The following is a 6,929-nucleotide window of genomic DNA, read 5'->3' as shown; positions in this document are numbered from 1 at the left end:
CAACGCACATACGCCACCCTGTAACTATCCTTGTAGGAATCAGTTAATTCTTTTCATTATGAACCACTATCATACCTTCCTTTTTGGGAACAACTTGGACAGGGCTCACCCAGGGGCTATCAGAGATGGGATAAATAATCCCAGCCTCCCATAATTTTGTGACTTCCTGCATGGCTGGATTCAGCCACTTTTATGGTTTTACCACTGGTTTGGCGTCATCCTCCAGCAAGATCTTGTGCATGCATCGGGTTGGAGTAATGCCCTTTAGGTCACTTATTATCCACCCAAGAGCTGTCTTGTGTGTCTTTAGCACTTGAATTAGTGCTTTTTCTTTCTGTGGTTCCAAGGCAGATCTTATAATCACAGGATAAGTATCTTCATCTCCTAGAAATGCGTATTTCAAGGAAGATGGAAATGGCTTGAGCTCGAGTTTAGGAGGCTTGTCCTCCTCATTAGGAGTGTTTAGAGGCTTCTTTATTTCCTATGGTTCCTCTAACTCAGGCTGAGCATCATAAAAGATGTCATTCAGCTCTTCTTCGAGTCCCTCAGCCATATCCACTTCTTCCACTAGGGAATCAATGATATCAACACTCATGCATTCCTCTGGAGTGTGTGGATACTGCATGGCTTTGACAGCATTTAGTACAAACTCATCTTCATTGACTCTCACGGTCACTTCTCCTTTTTAAACGATAATGAAAGTCCGTCCTATAGCTAGAAAGGGTCTTCCTAGAATGAGGGTTGCACTCTTGTGCTCATCCATCTCTAGTACCACAAAGTTTGTGGGAAAAGCAAAGGGTCCAACCCTAACAATCATGTCCTCAATTACGCCTGATGGGAGCTTTACAGAGCCATCAGCAAGTTGAAGACATATGCGGGTTAGTTTAACTTCATGAGTTAAACAGAGTTTCTTTATTAATGATGCAGGTATTAAGTTAATACTTACTCTGAGGTCACATAGGGTTGTCTTTGTGCAGGCATCCCCTAAGGTTCAGGGTATCATAAAGCTCCCAGGATCTTTGAGTTTCTCTGGTAAGCTCTTTTGAATTACTGCACTATATTCTTCAGTGAGGAGGACTGTTTCTGCCTCTTTCCAATCCTTCTTATGACTTAAGATGTCTTTCATGAACTTGGCATAAGAAGGTATCTACTCAAGAGCCTCTGCAAAAGGGATCTTGATCTCAAGTGTCTTGAGATAATCTATAAAGCGGACAAACTGTTTATCCTTTTTCGCTTGGCGGAGTTTCTGAGAAAATGGCATCTTGGCCCTGTACTCGTTAACCTTGGTTGATGTAGGTTGAATGCCTACAGAATTGGAAGGGGGGAGGGGTTAGTGATGAGTCCATATTTTTCGATATATTTTGGCTTGATTTGAGTGGATTTCATCACATAAACCTACACTTAAGCACTAAAATAGCATACTTTTGTGTTTGATCCCTAAATTGAACCTAAATGTAAAAACATGCATTTTTGTGCTTAAATCGAGCAATTAAATTCCACTTTTATTCCATTTGATGCCATGACATGTTTGTTGAGTGATTTTAGGTGAAAGAGGTAAGAATGGATATGCAAAAGTCGAAGGAAGCATGTACAAAGGGAGAAAACATGAAGAAAACAAGGAGAAAGCACACAACCATGCGTGCGTGCGCACAAGAATGCGTGTGTACGCACGAAAGGAACTTAGCTTTCATTAATTTTTCAATTTTGCCATGTTTTATGATTATGCTCTCTATGTGTTTGATGAAATGCCAATCTTGATTATGGGGTAATTTCCACCCCCTTGGCTTGGGGAAAATGAGTTTATGGATTACTAGAGCCATAATGTCCAACATTTAGTGATATATCTTGGGTTGTTATTGTTTCCACCAATGCTAGCTTTTTACCAATTAATTTGGTAAGTTAACTAGGATTTGTGAATTAATAACAATTATGCTCACTTGACTTATCCTTCGATGTTAAGAGTTGACTTAGTGAGATTAATCCATCACAATTATCATAGTTGTGGTTAAGGCAAGGAAGGGATTCCATAACCCATCCCCAGTCAAGGTTTTATTTATGTTTTGAACTACCATTTGCATCATTTTATAGTCTTACTTGTTTATATTACATACATAGTTCTTTTGTTCTTTTATTAGTTTATTAATTGCAATTTTGTCTCGTTCTTTTATCTCTTTATTTGTTTATTTCAATCATTAAAACCCCTTGCTTTCTTGCAACCAAAATTGTACGCACTTGTTGTCACTAGTTTCTAGGGAGAACGACCCGGGAGTCTAAATACTCTCGGTTTATATTTGCTTTGATTTGTGACATCTTTAGGATTATAATTTGATTGATGATCAATGGTTAGGTTTGGACTATACTTGCAACATCAATCCTATTTTTAGTGTGAAAATCCAAACCTATGCCTTTGGCAACTATCAGTTAGTAGCTTGCTTAGGAAGGGTCTTATCAGCACTTGTATGTGTTTGTTCATTCCTAGTTAGGTGTTCAACACCCTTGCTGCCCCTTTCCTGGGGTTGAACGCCAGTAACACTGTTCCCTTGTGGGCGTTTGATAAACCCTAATTTTGTGGTTTATCTTGTGCTTTATTTAGGGGATTTTTATCAACTTATCTCACATTTATTCAATGAAATAGCATGGTTTTGTAATTCTCCCTAAATTTGTGGTTAACTGTGAAAACATGCTTTTTAGGCCTTAAAATAGCTAAATTTAATTCACCTTTAATTCCATTCATGCCTTGATGTGTTTGTTGAGTGATTTCAAAATTGAAAGGGCAAGGAATGGATCAAAGAGGTGAAGAGAAAAGCATAAAAGATGGAGAATTTATGGAAAACAAGGATTTGGAGTGCTTAGAGCAACGTGCATGCGTGAAGGACGCGCACGCGTGAAGACGAGGTTGTCCAGGCAATGCGTTCGCATGACATGACGCGTACGCATGACAAGAAAAAAGCCAGGCGACGCGTACGTGTGACTCATGTGTACGCGTCACAATCAGCACGTGACCTCATTAAAGTGAATACGCTGGGGGCGATTTTTGAGCTGCCTAGGCCCAAATCCAACTCATTTCTGAGGCTATTTCATGAAGAATTCAAGAGGGGTCAAGGGAGGAGCAATTAGATTAGTTTAGGATCATGCTTTAGGTAGTTTCTAGAGAGAGAAGCTCTCTATTCTCTCTAGAATTAGGATAGATTTAGGTTAAACTCTCTTTAATTTAGGTTTCAATTCTTGTTTTCATCTAGTTCCTTTTACTTTTCCTTGTTCAATTGCTTTGATTTTCTTAGTTCTCTTGTTAATGTTTCTTTTTATGCCTCTTTTTATGTTGATGAGCTCTTGTTGGATTTGGATTTTCTTTAATGCAATTTATGTTTCCATGTCTTTTATTGCCTTCTTGAGTTGTTATTGTTAATTTCTTGCATTGGGTAGTAGTAGATTTTATTATTTCTTGAAATTTATGATGCTTCCCTTTTATGCCTTCCAAGTATTTGACAAAATGCTTGGTTGGATGTTAGAGTAACTTTTTAAGCATTCTTGGCTTAGAAAGAGAAATTAGGCAATGTTGAGCCATTAATACCTGATTTAGATTGGTGATCTAGAGTTGTTAGTTAATATTATTTCCATTGACTCTAATCTCTTGCAAATTTAATTAGTAAGTTGATTAAGACTTTTGGATTGAGATTAACTATTCTTATTTGACTTTCTCTCATGTGAAGATAACATCATACCTTCTTCCATTGTTGGAGATGACTAAATAGGATTAGCTCTTGTTAATCATTGTATGATAATTAATGACTAGGATAGAAAGCCTAGATCCTCAATCATTGCCATGAATGTCTCTCTTTATTACTTGCTTTCTTTAGTTGTTTATTCTATTTTCTTGTCATTTAATTTCTTGCACTTTTACCAACCCACCCCTTGGATACCATAACCAATAATATGCATACCTCACTGCAATTCTTTTGAGAAGACGACCCAGGAATAATACTCTCGGTTACTTTTATTAGGTTGGACTTGTGACAACCGAAATTAAACTTTGATTGAGCAACGAAGTTATTTTCCTCTAACCGAGAAAAAATTCTTAACCGGCGGTTTGGTTATTTCAAGTTTTTGGCGCCGTTGTCGAGGAATTACAATGTGTGCTTGTTATTAGTTATTGTACATATGTTGATATTGTACATATAAATCATAGCTTGATTTTTGGTTTGTTTGCTAGTTTTACTAGTTGTAGGACTTTGCTTTCTTTGTTTCTTGTTAGCTTTTGTCTTTGTTTTCCCTTCCGTTATGAATTCTCACCCTTTTGGCTATGAGTTTGGTTTAAACTATGTTGTAGGAAATGGGAACTACATTGACAATATGCATCAAGGATGGAACAATCAAAGATAGGAGGAGCCTCAAGGAATTGATCAACCTTCTTGGCAACAACGAACCTCCTCTGGTTTCTTATAGGTATAATCCAACTCCTAATGCATACCAATCTAATGAATGTGGTGACCCTCATTGTGGTTGTCAACCACAATCACCATATGCCTATGAACCACCTCCTTAATATAGTTTTGAACCACCATACTCACAAGCCCTCTATCACCAAACACCTCTATATGACCCTAATCCTTATCCACCATACCAACCACCTTATGAGCCATATGAGCCATACATAGAACCACAACAATTCCAACACAAATACTCCCAAGAACTACCTCAATATACCTCACCTCCATACCCTTACCAAGATGAACCACCTTCCAATTATGAACCCTTTTCTCCAAACAATGAACCCTCTCTTCCACCACCTCCTCCAATGGATGAAACTCTCCAACCCTTCTTGCAAGAGCAACGAAGAGATATTAGCTCTTATATCCAAAGGCAAGAAGAGAAATAAAAGGATCTAAAGAAGCTAGAAGTCATGGTTGCTACCATGGAGGAAGTCATTAACAACATGGCATCTCACCTAAGCTCATGCATCCCAAGTACTCCCACTGACGAATGTGGATGATCAACTAAGGAGCATAGTGAGGAAGTGAACTTGAAGCTTCAAGGTCAAGAAGAGGAGTTGAAGCAAGAATTGCAACAAGGGGAGGGAGTAGAGACAATTGAGCCGAAAGAAGTGGTTGAAGATTTATGAGATGTTGAAAGTACATGGGAATGTAGAATTATAGAGCCCTCTTCCAAGAAGTTTGATATTGATGTTGAGAAGGGTGTATTACCTCCAAAACATATCATGGTTGAAGATTTTGAAAAGGTTGATCAAGAGATGGATTCAATAATTGATGAGTTTCTATCAATCGAATCCTCTCCCATTAGACAAGACATTGAGGTCATAAAAGAATGTGCACAACCTCCCATACCCTTGGTAAGCAATGAAGAAGCGATTGAATTGGAAGAAAGCTACCAAGAGGAAGAGGTTAGAATTGAAGAAGCTTGCAAAGAGATGGAAGTTGTCAAGGAAGAACACAAGGGAGTGGAGCTTGCAAGACCATTGGAGACACCTCTCCCCAAGCCATCACCATCCATCCTTTCATTCAAGTGGATAAATATCTTATCTCTAATCTTTATTATCCCACTTGAATATGGTTTGCTTGAGACGGATGGTCAACTTAGAGCTCTTTGTGGCTTAAAGAGCAAAAGAGAGATGGTTAGTGGTTGGAAACATCACTCTAGGTTCATGATGGTTGCATGTTCAAAGTTTGATTGCAAGGTTTGGTGTAGAGCTAGATTGCTTGGGTCTAGGAAGATGTTTGAGTGCTTTAATGAGAATTCCAAGGCTAAACCACCCGGATGGAATCATGATGATCAACTTAAAGACGGGTGTGAAAAGAAAGTGTGGGATCCCGGATTACAAAAAGAGGATCAATTTTGGGAGCTCATGGTTTGTGAAGAACTCCATCAAAGCTTGATGAAAATGACATGGAATGATGGAGCTTATTGGAGATTCAAGCATTGGTGGAAGTTCAAGGATGAGTTCAAGCACAAGCAACCATGACAAGGAGCTCCTCATAAGTCCAACTTAAGGACAATAAACAAAAGTGCTAGGTGGGAGACACCTCAACATGGTAACATCTTTTCATTTTTCCTTTTTGGACATATTGGTAAATTAGTTCTATTTCATGTTTAATTTGGTTTGTTGAGTTTATTTAGTAGTCTAGTATGTTAAAGAAGGTTTTATGGTGTTTTGGTAGCTGTTTGGAGGTTCTGAATGCTTGGTTTGGTGCAAGAAATTGAAAAGCTTTGTAAAACAGAGCACCCACCCATGCGTACGCGTCACCCATGTGTACGCGGGACCACCAAGTTTTCAACTCCTCATGCGTACGCCTCGTCCACGTGTACGCGTGACCACAGAATTTTTCATGCCCAGTACAAAAACCAGAGAGTTGCGCGTGTAGTGTCCTGAAATTGTGCCTTTAGCACAATTTTGACCCACGCGTAAGCGTCATCTGTATCTTCGCACTATCACGCGTGCGCGTCGACGATGCGTGCGCATCGCATGCCACTTCTGCCATTCATGCGTACGCGTGACATGAAGCGTACGCGTGACCCCTACCCTGTTTCACCCACCTCCTTTTCTTCTCTTCTTTCTATTTCTTTCCTTCTTCTCTCTTCTCTTCTTTTCTTTGCCTCCCTCAACCATCATCCAACACTACCAATCACCATCTATCACCATCTCTTTGAGTTAATTGGATAGTTAGTTATTTAGTTAGTTTGATTTATGTTTACTTTTCTATTTTTAATTATAAGTGTTAGATTATCAATGTTGTTTGCTATCTATTGCTGCTGATTACTGATAAGGTGTTATTTTAACGTCATTGTTGTTAATTTTCATTGTTGGATCTCTTTATTGAGGTTACAATTTGTTACTTAGTTTTAAATTTTTCATGCTTAACCTTTTTGAATACCAAGTACATGTGACATTGCCTTCAAGGTTTCTAAATTTTTTG

The sequence above is a fragment of the Arachis stenosperma genome, chromosome 4, assembly GCF_014773155.1.
Source record: "Arachis stenosperma cultivar V10309 chromosome 4, arast.V10309.gnm1.PFL2, whole genome shotgun sequence".
Classification (NCBI taxonomy): Eukaryota; Viridiplantae; Streptophyta; class Magnoliopsida; order Fabales; family Fabaceae; genus Arachis; species Arachis stenosperma.
Note: the sequence above shows the minus strand (reverse complement) of the source record.